This window comes from Heptranchias perlo, unplaced genomic scaffold, assembly GCF_035084215.1.
Source record: "Heptranchias perlo isolate sHepPer1 unplaced genomic scaffold, sHepPer1.hap1 HAP1_SCAFFOLD_70, whole genome shotgun sequence".
NCBI lineage: Eukaryota > Metazoa > Chordata > Chondrichthyes > Hexanchiformes > Hexanchidae > Heptranchias > Heptranchias perlo.
This window is the reverse complement of record NW_027139729.1, coordinates 2,746,156-2,764,624: the sequence shown is the minus strand read 5'-3', so window position 1 is coordinate 2,764,624 and position 18,469 is coordinate 2,746,156. Positions and strand designations below refer to the sequence as shown.

Below are 18,469 nucleotides of genomic sequence, written 5' to 3'. Positions count from 1 at the left end.
CTCCCATCGTGTACTATACAGTGGAATGTTCTGTTCTATCAGTTGATCGACTGTCCTAAGTCTCTGCTCTTTTGGTCTTGTAGCAGCTGCATTATATGCGTTATGATCTTGTATATCTAACCCTGGCATTGTTACTGGATTATTCTGTGTCCTGAATGTATTGGAATCAGGTGTCTGGGCTAAGAGCTGGTCTCAGACCATCAGGAGCTGTGAACAGTTTCATGTTGTGGAACTAACCTGTCCTGGAATATTTTGTCATCAATGTGTTTTCAGTGATTGATAATGAGACAGCTCACGGTCTCGGTGTTACAAGGAGGCAGTGCAATGTCCTCCCTCCCCGATAACATGGTACGGTTTAACAGGGATTTCAATGTATTTATTGGTTATCACTGTTATGAAAGATGATTTCATTGTGTGTGTATCTGACACCGCTTCAGATGTCTGGCTACTGAACTGAGTTGTTGCTGATTCTTTCACATCTCATTCTCTGCTTCACTGTCGATGAATTCACTGTAAAATGCAATTTTTTGAGGTTATGTTGTATCAGTTTGCACTTTATCTGTTGGAATCGTGAGCCGTTCTATTTATCTGTCGATTATAAGTAGCAGCGGTGATGTTGGCGTTTTGTTCATTGAACAATGCCGCCATCTAACGCTGTACTTTGTAATTACAGTGGAAGGAATTTCAATTATTGTGAGGTGTGTCTGGGAGAGGCATTCGATTCTGTTCACTCCATGCATTGTAGATGAAGTGAACAGTGTAGGTGAACAGGCGGAGACTTTGAAGATCTGTGGAAGCACTAAACTCTTCACAGAGACTTCACCATTTAACGGACTGACACTAAGAATAGGATCGTTGGAACACGGGGCTGGTGAAGAGAAAGCAGGCGCAGGATGTTAGGATTTACTCGGATGTGAAAAGGGTCATTGAGAAAGAGAGTAGAGTGCGGAGAGATAGAGAGGAGCGATAGGGAAAGAAACTGAGCAGGAAAACGAGAGGTAGGGGGAGAAGGAACGATAGAAAAAGAGAGACAGGGAGAGAGAGAGGGGGGGGAGAGAGAGCAGCAGAGGTGTGAATAATTCATCAGAATGAACGGCTGAAACTTCCAGTACAATTATGAAAATGAAATGTGAATTGAAGGTGTAATTAGGATGTTGTCAGATTGTGAGAGTTTTATTGTACTCGCGTCTGGTGTGTTTATCACTATCAGGTCCACAGTCTGTTTATGTGAATGTTCCTTTCACTTGTTTACTGATTGAATAAATAAATATAATTGAAATGTATTTAAAGTTTTGGATCATTGATTTCTTTATCGCATTGAATTATGGGAATATTGCATTCTAGAAGCGATGTGTCAGCTTTATTCAATGAAGATAGTAGCCATGATGTGGAGATGCCTGTGATGGACTGGGGTTGACAAATCTAAGGAATCTTACAACACCAGGTTATAGTCCAACTGTTTTATTTGAAAATCACAAGCTTTCGGAGGCTTTCTCCTTCTTCAGGTGAGTGTGGGATTCCATGGAAGGTTACCGCATTTATATTCAGAGAACAATATCTGGTGATTACAGATAATCTTTCCAACTGCCCGTTGTCAAGGCAATCAAAGTGTTCAGACAGAGAGATGTTACCTACAGGACCACAAACGGCCAGAACAAAAGACAGAGAGAGAGAGAGAAACATCCAAAAGGAGGAGAAAGACAGAGAATGACCCGTTGTATTAAAAACAGATAATTTTTTTTCGCTGGTGGGGTTACGTGTAACTTTGATTGCCTTGACAACGGGCAGTTGGAAAGATTATCTGTAATCACCAGATATTGTTCTCTGACTATAAATGCGGTGACCTTCCATGGAATCCCACACTCACCTGACGAAGGAGAAAACCTCCGAAAGCTTGTGATTTTAAAATAAAACAGTTGGACTATAACCTGGTGTTGTAAGATTCCTTACATTATTCAATGAAGAACGAGGATAATTCAATGATTGTATTTTAATTTAATTTTAGTTGACTGTGCAAAGTAAATTTATTGAACACATTATGTAACCAACGAGCAGTTCATTGACACCAATAACCACAGAAATTAATGGTTGAATTCATCAATTGGATTGTGTGAGTTGGATCTAGAGATTAGAATTCCTCTAACACTCATCTCCAGTCTCTCCCTGTCAATCCCGGCCTCTCCTCCCACTGCAGTGAATCCTCCGTCTCCTCATTCGTTCCTTCAGTTCATTCGCTTTCCCAAACTATCTGCTGCTGACTTCCCTCCAGCTCATGAAGGTCCTTTTCCTTTGTCTCCCTCCCAATCACATTCGCTCGCTCGGCCTCCAGCTGCCTCTTCCAATCCATGATGTGGAGGTGCCGGTGATGGACTGGGGTGGACAAATGTACGGAGTCGCACAACACCAGGTTATAGTCCAACAGTTTTATTTGAAATCACAAGCTTTCGGAGCTTTGCTCCTCCGTCAGATTTCAAATAAAACTGTTGGACTTTCACCTGGTGTTGTGCGACTCCATACAATCTTCCAATCCAATCCGTAGCCTCAATCTCACCGCCACGGATCTCGGTCTTTCCCGTTTTGTGCCAGCCCCAGTCGGCTCTCTCCACCCAGAGCAACAAAGCAGCGGCACCTCCCACTATCCCCTCACATTCCTGGCCCTCGCTCACTTTCCCGTCCTTCTGGAGCCCAAATCCGAATTTAACCTGTTGGAATCCCGGTGTTTAAATCCCTCCTCCCTTCCCCACCGCCACTGTCCCCTCACTCGGCCCTTCCAGTCGATCCGGTGTTCAGGTTATTCACTTTCTGTATCAATTTCTCAATTCATTATTCAAAATTGAGTTTAAAAACATTTCTCTGCCCGAAGGCGCTGCCCAGATCAGTGAATTAGTTTCCACCGTTTGATGCAGCAACAAAACTGGAAATTTTACCCCAGATCCTCTCAAACTGCTGCTTTGACTCCAGGTATGATCAGTAATTTCTCTGCTTCCGATTCTCTCTCTTACAGTTAACTTGGTGGCGATTGTGATCCTGTCCCGAGGAAAGTGCGGACTCTCCAAATGTATCACTCGCTACCTGGTGGGAATGGCGGCGGCCGATCTCCTGGTCGTCATCACTGATCCGATATTGAGATGGATTGGTTTGATTTATTTTCCAGTTTCATTCCTGAGAATTACTCCCGTGTGTTCTCTCATTGACTTCCTGACTTTTGCAACCACCGAGGTTTCTGTTTGGTTCACAGTCGCTTTCACCTTTGATCGATTTGTGGCCATTTGTTGTCAGAAGCTGAAAACAAAATATTGCACCGAGAAAACGGCGGCTGTTGTTATCGGGGTGGTGAGTGCGCTGAGCTGTTTACTAAACATTCCCTGGTACTTTGTCTATGACCCGGAATATATAATGGACAATGTACCCCGGGGTTGTGTCGTGAAACCGACCTTTTTAACTTCACCGGCAGGGACAGCGTTTCTCTTGTTTACGATTGTTTCAACTCCTTGTCTCCCATTCATTCTGATTTTGCTGTTCAATGTTCTCACCGCCAGGCACATTTTCGCGGCCATTAGAATCCGCAGGGCATTCCGGCCCCGCAGCAATGGAGAGAATCACAAGGATCCAGAGATGGAGAACAGAAGGAAATCCATCATTTTACTTTTCAGTATATCAGGCAGTTTTGTGTTGTTATGGAGCACACTCGTATTTTTTGTTATCTCTCTGCGTATAACAAACGTCCAGTTCTATACGGCCAGTGACATTGAGTCAGCCGGATTCATGCTTCAACTTCTCAGTTCCTGCACCAACACGTGTATTTATGCTGTGACCCAGACTAAATTCAGAGAGGAGCTGAAGAACGGGGTGAAATACCCACTGAATCTAATCGTTACATTGGTTAAACCACAGAATGACCTGAAGAATTTTCATCCGAAATTAAAGAAAAAGTTAATGCGAGAAGATTTTCCGTTTTGGCTTTGGCGTAAGACGGACGGTAGCGGATCGAGCGCCCGTTATTCACCGCGCCTGATTCAATTATCCATTAATATCAAGGAGTTCACGAAAGGAACTGATAACAATCCAATACCTGAAAAACTTTTGGAAATACCTGACAGGAATTAGATTTTACTCAATATCTGCGGTGTTGTGAAATGATACAAGATGTAATTCTAACATGAAATTGTTATTAGTCTGGAAATAATATGATTTCAATATTAAATGTTTAATCCTGAAATGAATAAAATCAATTCCTCCTTTTCGATTGATGATTATTTCCCATCATACAGACTGCCCGGTGGGATGGACTGAGGGTGAGCTGTCAGGGTCAGACAGCATCCTGTTCATTGGGACATTTGTTTTGACCAGAACAGAATAATAATGGACCAACACCCAGACCGTTACGAACTGGTAAAATATTAATGTAATTTCAAACTCCAGTGGGCAGTTCCGAAGATCGTTTCCTCTCTGAGCTGTTGTGCAGCAATGTTTACTCACTGCAGGGAGTTTAATGGGACATTAGGCTGGGCCTGGTTACACAGATCTATAAGGAAACCTCCTGATACATTTCTGAGACGATCAGGGGCCGGGAGATTTCGCATGGCCGCAGCAGGCCAATGGAAAGCTCTCCCGCTCCTCCTTGCCCCACGAAATATACGTTAAAAACAAACTTCTCAGTGTTCTGGACCACTCAATGCCCATCGAAAGGGCGGCTCCTCCACCCATTTGTGCCCAACATTAAATGGTGTCCCGTGTACGTCATCATACTCTGATTTACATATTACACGTGGTCTGACCGGAATCAGGTGAGTGTTGCTCTGGCCCCTTTTCACAGGACCCCACCCACGGTGGCGGAGGCAGGAACGACAGTATTAAACGGGCGGGACGTGACCTGGCATCATTTACTCGTCTCATCCACCTCATTTCCGCCAGGCGGGGATGATTAAAATCGGCCACACCTTTCCTGGCCTACGCCCTAGTATTAATCTTGGAAGCCCAAAAGTTGGTCCGTTTTCTCAAACTGCATCGGTTCACAACACGTGGAGGGAAATTTTGACCATCGCTGGGGGCTGAGCTGGTCGAGCGGATCACCCGCTCCTTATAGTACCGGCCCGATTTTAATTTCTGCTCCGTCAGTTTACCGCCCAAGCAGTGAAGGTGAAATTACCCCTCCATCTCTGACCCCAAGGTTCGACAGGTGTGTGAAAGACATCAGACAGTGTTTGCCAAACACTAACATGAATGTGGGCGAATGGATCCGTGTATTCGGGTAAAAGGTGACAACCTCTCTCCACAGAGACCAGGACCTCTATACCGTGGAGTCGAAGAGGTTTCACCCCCAACAGCTCGGTAACCATAAGACACTGTGCACTACGGGCAGTTCCCCGGGACATACACCAAGACAGATATCAACTGCTGCTGGTAGACCATCATTTCCGTTAAGGTGCCCCCATGGTCCGCCCGAAACCGGCTGGTCTTCCAGCTGAAGGAGCTGTCCACGACCGAGTACTGCCGACTGGTACACTCCAAGGTCCAGGAGTACGTGCTGTGGGATGCAGTGAAGCGAGGTGCGATCTGCGTAAAGGCTCTATGGGGAAAGGCCACCGTGTAAGGCCATTTCACCTTGTATTGTGCAGCATGTATTCGACGATATGTACTGTGTGTTGAATTGTAATAATGGAACCGTAGTTTGTACGATCTGTATTGTGTTGTTTTGAATTGTAACTGTGATATTAACATTGAACTGTGTGTATCCATCAATTTTATGAAATAAATATATTTTGAATTTTTTTTTAAAAGATCGAGTCTCACCGTGTCTGTTGTTATTGAACAGTGAAGAGTGGAAATAAAGCCGGACAGTAAAAATGTGGGGAGTTAAACAAAGACCATTTATTGCAGGCACCAGGTGAGAAATTGGATTAATTTCTTCATGATGAGAAACTAAAGACAGTAGAGCAGCAATGGGATTTGGGTGTCCAGGTACACCAATCAGTAAAAGCTAGTGCACATGTACAAAAAAAATAAAGATCCCAATTTCGAGGTTGTCATATCCCAAGGTATCGCTATCAGATACCTAGCCAACTCTCTGGAATTTGCTGATACAATCAGGCCCCACTGCTTCCTTTGTTGGTCCATTCCATATATCTGCATTAAAGAAGTTGTTCAATCATTCTGCTCATCCTATGCCCCAGGTAGAGAAGACTAATAGTGGCATTATGTGAGTTTGGACAATTCTGTTTTTATTTGCAATTTTTTCCCTTTTTTTCTACATTTCTATTTTAATTTAAATCTTCCAGATTTGGCATTTTTAAACAAATTCTCCAAACCCTGTGCGCAGTGAGTGCTGACTCCGAGCAATTTGATTGACAGCTCTCACCTCAGCCCCCTCCCACTCCTCTTGGATTGACTCCTCACATCACGTGACACGCGGCAGCGTCACTCAACGTTGCGCGCTGACGTCAAGCCGCGTAAGTGCGCTGCGGCCAGGGAAGCCGCGCATGCGTCGCGCGGGTCCTGTCCCACGTTCCCTTAGCAACAGGCCGGCGCCGGGAGGATGACGCCGGGCGGGCGGTGCTGTGGGCGGGGGCGAGGCCGACAGAGGGAGGGCCCGCACCCGGGAGTGGCCTGAGAGGGGAGGGTGGGGTGACGGGGGGAGTTACTCGGGGCCTCCTGCGGGCCCCGTGAATCTCCACTCTGTCAGCGCCCGGTGTCGAGCTGGGCTCGGGGGGGAGTCACTCTCCCGCCTCCCCGTCAAACGGGCCGTGGGTCGGAGCCCAAAAGTGAGCGAGAATCAAACAGCACAGAGAGAGGCCGCTCGGCCCATCGCGCCTGTGCCGGCCCTGTGAAAGAGCGATTCCATTAGTCCCACTCCCCCCTGCTCTTTCCCCACAGTCATGGAAATTTCCGCCCTTCAAGGATTGACCCGATTCCCTTTTGAAAGTTATTATTGAATCTGCTCCCACCGCCCTTTCAGGCAGTGAATTCCAGATCAGAACAACTCTCTGCCGAAAAACATTCTCCTCATCTCCCTCTGGCTCTTTTCCCAATTCCCTTCAATCTGTGTCCTCTGGTTACCGACCCTCCCGCCAGTGGCAACAGTTTCTCCCCATCGACTCCATCAAAACCACTCCTCATTTTCAACCCCTCTATTAAATCTTCCCTTAACCGTCTCTGCTCGAAGGAGAACAATCCCAGCTTCTCCAGTCTCTCCCGGGAACTGAAGTCCCTCATCCCCGGTACCATTCTGGTAAATCTCCCCTGAACATTCTCTGCTCCAAAGAGAGTAATCCCAGCTTCTCTATTCTCTCCATAATTATTATTATTATTAAGTGGGTTGTGCTGGGTATCTGGAAGCTGTAATTCGGTGAGTAGAAAGCAGTGGGAGGATAAGTCTGCAGATTGATTTTGGGAGATGGTGAAGACGGTGATCGTGGATTCAGACAAGGGAGGGAGATTGTCTTTGAGACCGTCCGTGCTCTGTTGTAAGATCTCACTGTGTGTCTTGTTCCAGCCGTTCCCATTTGTACCTGTGACCTGACTGGCGGAGTCTGCGAACTCGACTGCTGCTGTGAACCTGACTGTTGCTCCGCGGACATCAATGTCTTCTCCACCTGTCTGCCGGGCAGTGAACCGTAAGTTTCTGTTCATGTGTTACGACATTGGCTCCCGATCCGACAAAGGCTCGATTTTAAGACACTCATCCTCGTATTCAAATCCCTCCATGGTCCTCGCCCCCTCCCTATCTCTGTAACCTCCTCCAACCGAATTAATCTCCACCGACAACCCCATGTCACTCCACCCTATCATGGATTCTACCCCACCCATTTATCTCCGCCCACAGCCCATATACACTCGACGCACAGTCATTGCTGGGACACTCAGTCTTGTTATACACACAGTCAGTGCTGGGACACTCTGTCCTGTTATACACATTGTCAGTGCTGGGACACTCAGTCCTGTTATACACATTGTCAGTGCTGGGACACTCATGTCTGTTATACACACAGTCAGTGCTGGGACACTCAGTCCTGTTATACAGTCAGGGCTGGGCCATTCAGTCCTGTTATACACACACTCAGCGCTGAAACACTCAGTCCTGTTATACACAGTCATATAAATAAATAACTGGAAAAAAAGAATGAAATCTCCAGGACCTGATGGTTCCCACCTCACGGTATTAAAGGAAACGGGTGGGGAAATTGCAGATGCATTCGTCATAATTTCCCATAGCTCTCTAGACTGAGGAATTGTGCTTTTGGATATGAAATTTGAAAATGTCATTCCGTTATTTAAGAAAGGAGGGAGGGAGAAACCAAGAAAATATAGACCTGTCAGTTTAAAGTCAGTTGTTGGGAAATTACTGAAATCTATCATCAGAAACAAAATGAGCTGTTCAAAGAGAGTGAAGATGGATTGTGAAGGGCAGCTCATGTCTGAGTAATCTAGTTGAACGTTTTGAGCTCTCTAACAAGGTGGACAGGGGATTGAATATGGATGTTGTCTGTATGGACTTCCAGAAAGCATTTGATAAGGTTCAGCACAAGAGATGAATGAATAAAAGTGCACAAAATTGAAAGTTGCTTTGTGACTTGGGTTGGAATTGGTTGGGTGGTCGGAGAAGAGAGTAGGGATAAAGGGAATGTTCTTTGATTGGCGAATTTTAAAAATCGTATCCCCAGGGATCTGTACTCAGCTTTTCACCATATTTATCAATAACTTGGATGAAGGAATAGAGAGTTGTAGATCCAAGTTTCCTGGTGACACTAAGTTAGGAGGCACAGTAAGTGATGTAGATGGGAGCAGGAAGTTACAAAGAGACAGTTTAAGTGAATGGACAAACTCCGGCAGATGGAGTTCAATGTGGGGAAGAGTGAGATCATTCACTTTGGATGCAAAAAGGAAATATTGGAGTATTTTCTTAAAGTGAGAGACTGGGAACGGTGCAGAAGCAAAGGGATTTGTGTGTCCATGTACACAAATCACTAAAAGCTCGTGCACAGATAAAAAATCACAGACTGATGGAATGTTGGCCTTTATCTCGAGGACTGGAATACAAAGGGGAGGAAGTGACGCTTCGGAACAAGAGGGCATAAGCTTAAATCAAGGGTAGTGGAAATCTGCTCAGGCTGATTGAAGTGGACCCTGTGATATAATAGAATATTCTGTCCTGTCAGACTTGGACATCTTGTAGATCCATCTTTTAAAAAGGTGGAGGAACTCAGTTCAAAGATGGATTCCACTCACTTCATCATAAGTCCTCAAACTGCTTGTCTTATCATCGAGATATCAAGGACAAGAAAAACTGTGTTTGAAAGAAAGCTGATTTATTTGACACTTGTACAGAATTCTGATACTGCAGTCCAGTGAAATGGATTATTAACATCAGAAACAACCCCCAACTGCCAGAATGAACACGGTTTACTCCTGAATGCGATTAACAGCAGTGATAACAGCAGAATCCAACCAATGCAGTCACATGTGAACTCGCTGGTGTATTAGTCGGCTGGTTGACAGAGTGAATCCCTTCCCACACACGGAGCAGGTGAACGGCCTCTCCCCAGTGTGAATACGTTGGTGTCTCAGTCGATCCCTTGTTCTTTTAAAGCTCTTCTCACAGTCAGAACATTGAAAGGGTCTTTTATCAGTGTGAACATGTTGATGTTCAATGAGGTAGGATGAACGAGTGAATCCCTTCCCACACACGGAGCAGGTGGACGGCCTCTCCCCATTGTGAATATATTGGTGTGTCTGCAGGTTGGATGACTGACTGAATCTCTTCCCACACTCAGTGCAGGTGAACGGCCTCTCCCCAGTGTGAGTACATTGGTGTGTCAGTAGATCTTTTTTTCTTTTAAAGCTCTTCTCACAGTCAGAACATTTAAAAGGTCTTTTATCAGTGTGAACAAGTTGATGTGTCAGAAGGCTGGATGAATGAGTGAATCTCTTCCCACACACGGAGCAGGTGAACGGCCTCTCCCCAGTGTGAATTCGCTGGTGTCTCAACCGGTGGGATGATCGAGTGAATCCCTTCCAACACACGGAGCAGGTGAACGGCCTCTCCCCAGTGTGAACTCGCTGGTGTATCAGGAGGCTGGATGACTGAGTGAATCCCTTCCCACACACGGAGCAGGTGAACGGCCTCTCCCCAGTGTGAGTGCGTTGGTGTTTCAGCAGATCACTTTTTCTTTTAAAGCTCTTCTCACAGTCAGAACATTTGAAAAGTCTCTTATCAGTGTGAACAAGCTGATGTTCAATAAGGCTGGATGACTGAGTGAATCCCTTCCCACACACGGAGCAGGTGAACGGCCTCTCCCCAGTGTGAACTCGCTGGTGTGTCAGCAGGTTGGATAACTGAGTGAATCCCTTCCCGCACTCATTGCAGGTGAACGGCCTCTCCCCAGTGTGAGTGCGTTGGAGTTTCAGCAGCTCATTTCTGCTTTTTAAACTCTTGTCACAGTCAAAATATTTAAGAGGTCTCTTATCAGTGTGAACAAGTTGATGTTCAATGAGGCTGGACGAGAGAGTGAATCTCATCCCACACATGGAGCAGGTGAATGGCCTCTCCCCAGTGTGAACTCGCTGGTGCGCCTGCAGGTGGGATGACTGAGTGAATCCCTTCCCACACACGGAGCAGGTGAACGGCCTCTCCCCAGTGTGTCTGCGTCGATGAGTTTCCAGCTGGGACGGGTAATTGAATCCCTTCCCACAGTCCCCACATTTCCACGGTTTCTCCATCCTACGGGTGTCCTTGTGTCTCTCCAGGTTGGACGATCAGTTGAAGCCTCGTTCACACACAGAACATGTGTCCGGTTTCTCCCCGCTGTGAATGGCGCGATGTTTTTACAGGTTGTGGAACTGGTTAAAGCTCTTTCCACAATCAGTGCACTGGAGTTTACAAAAGTCCTCACTGTGAATACAGAATAGAAATTCAGAACAGGCAATTCTAGTTTCTATGGAACATTCTTCCTGCTCATTCCCCCAGACTGTAAATCCCCGTCTCACACACTCACCCTCCTCCCTCTGCTGGAACCCAAACCCATCGCACCATCTCCAACATTTGGGTTGGGTTGGAGGCCTTGAATCTGAGTTGGGAAATATAATTGGAGAAACATGATTCAATTTAGAAACTGAACTATTCAAAATCAAAGAACATGGATTATTGTAATTAATATAGTCCTTTCACGCCTAGTGGGAAAGAAGTGATGTCTGGGCTGCGGATGAGTGTTTGCGCCCGGTTACACAGCGTGTCCCTCTCTCTCCGCTTCAAATTCGCTTCCTTTGGCACATGGCCTCATTCACGCATCCAGCTGACTGCAGCCCTTTAAAGGTCGACTGGAGTCATCCTTTGTTTATTGACTTGACCCATTGCCACCCACCTTGCCTTGCAGCATCATCCCTTTTTTTGCTTTATCACTCCTGCCCTCCACCCTATCACAGACCTTCCCTTTTGTTCTTTCCCTCCCCGCCCCCTCTTTCCCTGCCTCTCTCCTTGCTTAAAAACTGTTAATTCTTTCACTTCTTCAAGTTCTGACAAAACCTTAACACTAATCTGAAACGTTAACTCTGTTTCATTCTCCGCGGATGCTGCCTGACTTGCTGAGGATTTCCAGCATTTTCTCTTTATGTTTCACATTTCCAGCATCCGCAGTATTTTGCTTTTGATTGGTAAACCTCGCCCTTTGACACCCCATCACAGAAATATCGGCAAGAGGGTTTTACAATGGCGATAATCTTACCCAAAATGCCCCGCGCGGTAGAATACGTTCTACCTGAATTCCAAGGGGATCAGCGCGCAGGCGCGGGAAGGGCCCATGGCCAGAGCATGCGCGGTGCTGGTCCGAGACACTGAGCGGGGCCGAGCGGAGTCTCAGCAACACCGAGTGCGGCTCAGAACCCGAATCAGAGCCGGGGGGCCCGGCGGACGGGCGGCCCAGGTGCCCTTAGCACCATTAAACCCCTCATCCAGCGCCTCCCTCGTCCCACCCGCCGCTTCCCGGTTTCTTCTCCTGTTTCCACCGAGTCCGACTCGCGACAAACTGCAGGACCGAAGCGCTCCCAGAATGCAGGGCGGGCCTGGGGAGCATGCGCAATCTGATCGCGAAATGAGCGCCTTGGAGAGATGGACGGGTTTCTGGGGCGCGGGGGATTGTGGGGCCTCCGGCCGCCATTAGTCACCGGGAGTCGGTCAGTGTTTTTTTGCCGGCGTCGCGCACAGAAGCGTTTCCAGAAATACGGACTGAGGAATTGAGGATCGGTTTGCTAAACAGACACTGACCGTACAATGTGGAACAGTGTTTCACAAACATTTTTCCTCGTGACCCAGTGGAAGGAAAACACTTCCCCCAGGGATCCAAAACAATAATCTCTTCCGGCTGGAGTTTTCATCAAATCCCAATAAAGGTCAGTCCATGCTCTTCACTTCATTTCAAGTAATAACTAAAATTAGACATCGACGTTACTTGAAAAACATTTGAAATATTGTGTCAATTTGGTAAATAAAAGTTCAGGTTGAGTTTCACTTACTTAATGTGACGGATGTGTCTGCCTGTTGTTCATGATCTCGTTCCAATCTGGATCACAAGATGAAAGCGCTCCACGCATATCAGGCACGGTTGAGTCGGTTTCTTTCTCTTGTTTTTAACCTTCTCAAAGTCGAAAATCCCAGTTCGCAGATGTAGGTTTTTGTGAACGGCAGGAACAACGGAACACTAATCTTACTTACAGTGGATAATCTTTGAAAGCACTGATCCAAAAATAAGACAAACTGAATGACTTGAGGCGTGTTTTCAGTGCGCTGTCACAGGTGAGTCGCACCAGCCCGTTTTCTTGATCAGGCATCAAATTTAGCTTCATTATAGATTCAGGATTTTCGAAAGCAAAAGGATCTTTCACCCAACGCTTTTCCATCGAATTTTCAAATCCCTCTGCAGGGAAGTAGTGACTAAAATGGTCAGACAGAGCAGCGAAATGTAACTGTATGACACATTTCATTTCATTCCCTTTATCTTGGTCGATACAGTTCTCTCCACCCCAGAGGGTTGTGGATGTTCAGTCGTTTAGTGTATTCAAGATTGAGTTTGATAGATTTTTGGACAAGACAATCAAGGGATATGGGGATCGGGCAGTTAAGAGCAGATGATCTATTGAATGGCGGAGCAGGCTCGAGAGGCCGTAAGGCCTACTCCTGCTCATATTCCTTATGTTCTTATCCTGCCAGAGGTGCGGTGCCCAGAACTGAACACAATACTCTAAATAAGCTCTAACCAGAGCTCTGAATAACTGTGACATAACTTCCACTCATTTTTATTTCCTGTCCCTTGAAATAAACTTCAAAATACCATTACCATTTTAACTTATTTTTGCACATTTTAGTGAATTCTGTACTTGGTCTCATTAACCCCTCTGCTCATCCACAGTTCCTAGTTTCTTGCCCTTTAGAAAATACTCTGATCTATCTTTTTATGGTTCAAAGTGGATGACCTCACACTTCCCCACGTTGAACTCCATCTGCCACAGTTTTGCCCACTCACTGAATCTATCAATGTCCCTTTGCAACTTTCTGCTCCCATCTATAATGTTTACGGTGCTACCTAACTTAGTGTCATCAGCACACTTGGATATAAGGCTCTCTACATAAGAATATAAGAAATAGGAGCAGGAGTAGGCGATACGATACGCGAGCCTACTCCGCCATTCAATCAGATCATGGCTGATCTTCGACCTCAACTCCACTTTCTCGCCCCATCCCCATATACCTTGATGCCATTAGCGTCCAAAAATCTATCGATCTCAGCTTTGAATATATTCAACGACTGAGCATCCACAGCCCTCTGGGGTGAAGAATTCCAAAGATTCAAAACCCTTTGAGTGAAGAATTTTTTCATCATGTCGATGCAAAATGGCCGACCCCTGATCTTGATACTCTGACCTCAAGTTCTTGACTCTCCAGCCAGGGGAATCAGCCTCTCCGCATCTACCCTGTCAAGCCGTCTAAAAAATTGACACGTTTCAATGCGATCATCTCTCATTCTTCTAAACTCCAGCGAATATAGGCCAATTTTACACAATATGTCCTCATAGCACAATTGCAACAAGTCCTTATTACTCTTATATTGCAACACCGTTGCAATAAAAGCTCACATATCATTTGCCTTCCTCACTCTTGTTAGACCCTTGGTCGCTCACTATTTCCAGTATATTTGTCATCTGTTCCTTCTATAGGAAAGATAAATTAACGTTGAAAACATTTTGCTGCAATTATACCAGTTTATGTTTTGGAAACAATATCCAGCTGAACTGCAACAAATTCGATGGCAAACCTAATGATGGAAATAATTTAATAAGAATACTGAAATGCGATGGCCGGGAATCGAACCCGGGTCAACTGCTTGGAAGGCAGCTATGCTCACTACTATACCACCATCGCTGACAATCGGGGATGATCAAATTGCTCTCAAACATCAAACCCTGAACAGACACTGCAGGCTGTTGGATTTTGTTCTTCATTTAAACTGGTTTCTGACGGATCCTTTCTCGCTCTGTTGCAGTTCCCGTTTCCGCCCAGTCGATGTCGCCAACTCCCAATCAATGGAAATTACACAACAGCCAGTAATTCTTCACCTGATATCGGACTGAAGAGACAGTCGATACCTCCACATTCCTCCAGAACTCCCCACTGGAGTTTGAAATTACATTAATATTTTACCAGTTAGTAGCGGTCCGGGTGTTGGTCCATTATTATTCTGATCTGGTCAAAACAAATGTCCCAATGAACAGGACGCTGTCTGACCCTGACAGCTCACCCTCAGTCCATCCCACCGGGCAGTGTGTGTGATGGGAAATAATCACCAACCGGAAAGGAGGATTTGATTTTATACATTTCAGGATTAAACATTTAATATTGAAATCATATTATTTCCAGACTAATAACAGCAAATAATTTCATGTTAGAATCACATCTTGTATCATTTCACAACACCGCATTTGTCGGGTAAAATATAATTCCTGTCTGCTATTTCCAAATGTATTTAAAGTATTCGATTGATATCAGTTACTTTAGTGAACTCATTGATGTCAATAGATAGTAAAATCAGGCGCGGTGAATAACGGGCGCCCGATCCGCTGCCGCCCGCCTTCCACCACGGACAAATGTGAAACTCTAATTGACTCTAATTGACTTTTTATTTAATTGCGGATGGAAAGTCTTCACACGTTTCTATGATTTAACTAATGTAACAATTAGATTCAGTGGGTATTTCACCCCGTTCTTCAGCTCCTCTCTGAATTTAGTCTGGGTCACAGCATAAATACACGTGTTGGTGCAGGAACTGAGAAGTTGAAGCATGAATCCGGCTGACTCAATGTCACTGACCGTATAGAACTGGGCGTCTGTTATACGCAGAGAGATAACATAAAAAACTCCAGTGCTCCATAACAATATAAAACTGCCTGATATACTGAAGAGTAAAATGATCGATTTCCTTCGGTTCTCCATCTCTGGGTCCTTGTGATTCTCTCCATTGCTGCGGCCCCGGAGTCCACTGCGGACTCTACTGGCCGCTAAAATGTGCCTGGCGGTGAGAACATTGAACAGTAAAATCAGAATGCATGGGAGACACGGCATTAACACAAGATTAAACAAGTCAAACGCTGCCCATGCGGGTGAAGTCAAAAACGTCGGTTTCAAGACACAACCCCGGGGTACATTGTCCATTATATATTCCCGCCCAATAAGAAAGTACCAGGGAATGTTTAGTAAACAGCTCAGCGCACTCACCACCCCGATAACAACAGCCGCCGTTTTCTCGTTGCAATATTTTGTTTTCAGCTTCAGACAACAAATGGCCACAAATCGATCAAAGATGAAAATCACTGTGAACCAGACAGAGGCCGCTGTGGTTGCATAGATCAGGATGGCGATGAGACGGCACACGGGGGTAATGGTCAAGAATGAAACTGGGAAATAAATATCAGCAATGCGCCACATTATGACATCAGTGATAACGACCAGGAGATCGGCCGCCGCCATTCCCACCAGGTAGCGAGTGACACATTTGGAGAGTCCGCACTTTCCTCGGGACAGGATCACAATCGCCACCAAGTTAACTGTAAGAGAGAGAAACGGAAGGAGAGAAATTAATGATCAGACCTGCAGCCAAAGCAACAGTTTGAGAGGATCTGGGGTGAAATTTCCAGCTTTGTTGCTGCATCAAACGGTGGAAACTGATTCACTGACCTGGGCAGCGCTTTCGGGCAGAGAAATGTTTTCAAACACAATTATGAATAATGAATTGGGAAATTGATACAGAGAGTGAATAAAGTGAGCACCAGATCCACTGGAAGTGCAGAGTGAGGGGGCAGTGCCGGTGGGGAAGGGAGGAGGGTTTTAAACACCGGGAGTCCAACAGGTTGAATCCGGATTTGGACTCCAGATGGACGGGAAAGTGAGCGACGGCAGCGAAGGTGAGGGGACAGGGGGAGGTTTGTTGCTCTGGGTGGAGAGAGCCGACTGGGGCTGGCACAAAACTGGAAAGACCAAGATCCGTGGGGGTGAGTTTGAGGCTTCGGATTGGGTTAGAAGAGGCAACTGGAGGCCGAGCGAGCGAGTGCGTTTGGGAGGGAGACCAAGGAAAAGGACATGTATGAGCTGGAGGGGAATCAGTAGCAGATAGTTTGGGAAAGCGAATGAACTGAGGGAACGGAAGAGGAAACGGAGGATTCGATGCCGTGGGAGGAGAGGCTGGGATTCACAGGGAGAGACTGCAGCAGAGTGTTAGAGGAAATCTAATCTATAGGTCCAGCTCACACAATCCAATTCATGAATTCAACCATTAATTTCTGTGGATATTGGTGTCAATGAACTGCTCGTTGGTTACATAATGTGTTCAATAAATTTACTTGCATATTCAACGAAAATTACATTAAAATACAATCATTGAATTCGCCTCGTTCTTTATTGAATAAAGCTGTCACATAACTTCTCGAATACAATATCCCCATAATTAAATGCGATAAAGAAATCAATGATCCTATTCTTTAAATACATTTCAATTATGTTTATGTATTCAATCAGTAAACAAGGAAAAGGAACATTCACATAAACAGACTGAGGATCTGATAGTGATAAACACACCCGGAGAGAGTACAATAAAACTCTCGCAATCTGACAACATCCTAATAACACCTTCAGGTCACATTTTATTTTCATAATTGTACTGGAAGTTTCAGCAGTTCATTCCGATGAATTATTCACACCGCTGCTGCTCTCTCTCCCCTTTCTCGTTCTCCGTGTGTGCATTTCTCTCTCTCTGTCTATCTCTTCCTCTCTTTCCTTCTCACCGTCCCTCTCGTTTTCCTTCTCAGTCACGTTCTCTATCACTGCACTCTATCTCTCCGCACTCTCTCTACTCTTTCTCAATGCCCCCTTTCATTTCCTCGTAAATCCGAACATCCTGAGACAGTTTTCTCTTCACCAGCCCCGTGTTCCAACGATTCTATTCTCAGTGTCAGTTTGTTAAATGGTGAAGCCTCTGTGAACAGTTTAATGTTTCTGCAGATATTCCAATGTTCCACCAGTTCACCTACACTGTTCACTTCATCCGCAATGCGTGGAATAAACAGAATCGAATGCCTCTTCAAGACAAACCTCACAATATTTGAAATTCATTCTTCTGTAATTACAATGCACAGCATTAGATGGCGGCATTGGTCAATTAACAAAACACCAACATCACCGCTGCTGCTTATAATCTACAGATAAATAGAAATGCTCATGATTTGAACAGATGAAGTGAAACATGACCTCAAAACATTGCATTTTACAGTAAATTCATCCACAGTAAAGCAGGGAATGAGATTGAAAGAATCAGCAGCAAACTCAGTTCAGTAACCAGACATCTGATGCGGCGTCAGATACACACAGAATGAAATAATATTTCATCACAGTGATAACCAATAAATACATTAAAATCCCAGTTAAACTGAACCATATTATTGTGGAGGGAGGACATTGCGCTGCCTCCTTGTAACACTGAGACCGTGAGCTGTCTCATTATCAATCACTGAAAACACATTGATGAAAAAATATTCCAGGACAGGTTAGTTCCACAACATGAAACTGTTCACAGCTCTTGATGGTCTGAGACCAGCTCTTAGCCCAGACACCTGATTCTAATAAGTTAGGTACAGAGAATAATCCAGTAACAATGCCATGGTTGGAAATACAAGATCGTAATGCATGTAATGCAGCTGCTCGAAGACCAAAAAGAGCAGAGACTTAGGACAGAACAGTCCACTGTGTAATACATGACGGGAGAAAATATAGTGCCAAGTACAGCAGCAGATTTAATAACGATTTACACCATGAACAGCTGAGGTAATGGCTTACCTGGAACTCCAACGGCTGCGAGAACTGGATAATAAATACATTCTATCAGATACATTACTGAATATCCCATTTCTGTGAGAAGCAACGATTTCTGTTGGCCTG

General features: G+C 45.3%; 1 non-coding gene across 1 annotated transcript; it reads right to left on the bottom strand.

The window, feature by feature from the left end:
- Positions 1–14,335: 14,335 nt before the first annotated feature.
- trnag-ucc (transfer RNA glycine (anticodon UCC)) lies at positions 14,336–14,407 on the bottom strand. Its single transcript has one exon. It is a non-coding gene; the product is annotated as a tRNA-Gly (tRNA).
- Positions 14,408–18,469: the final 4,062 nt, after the last annotated feature.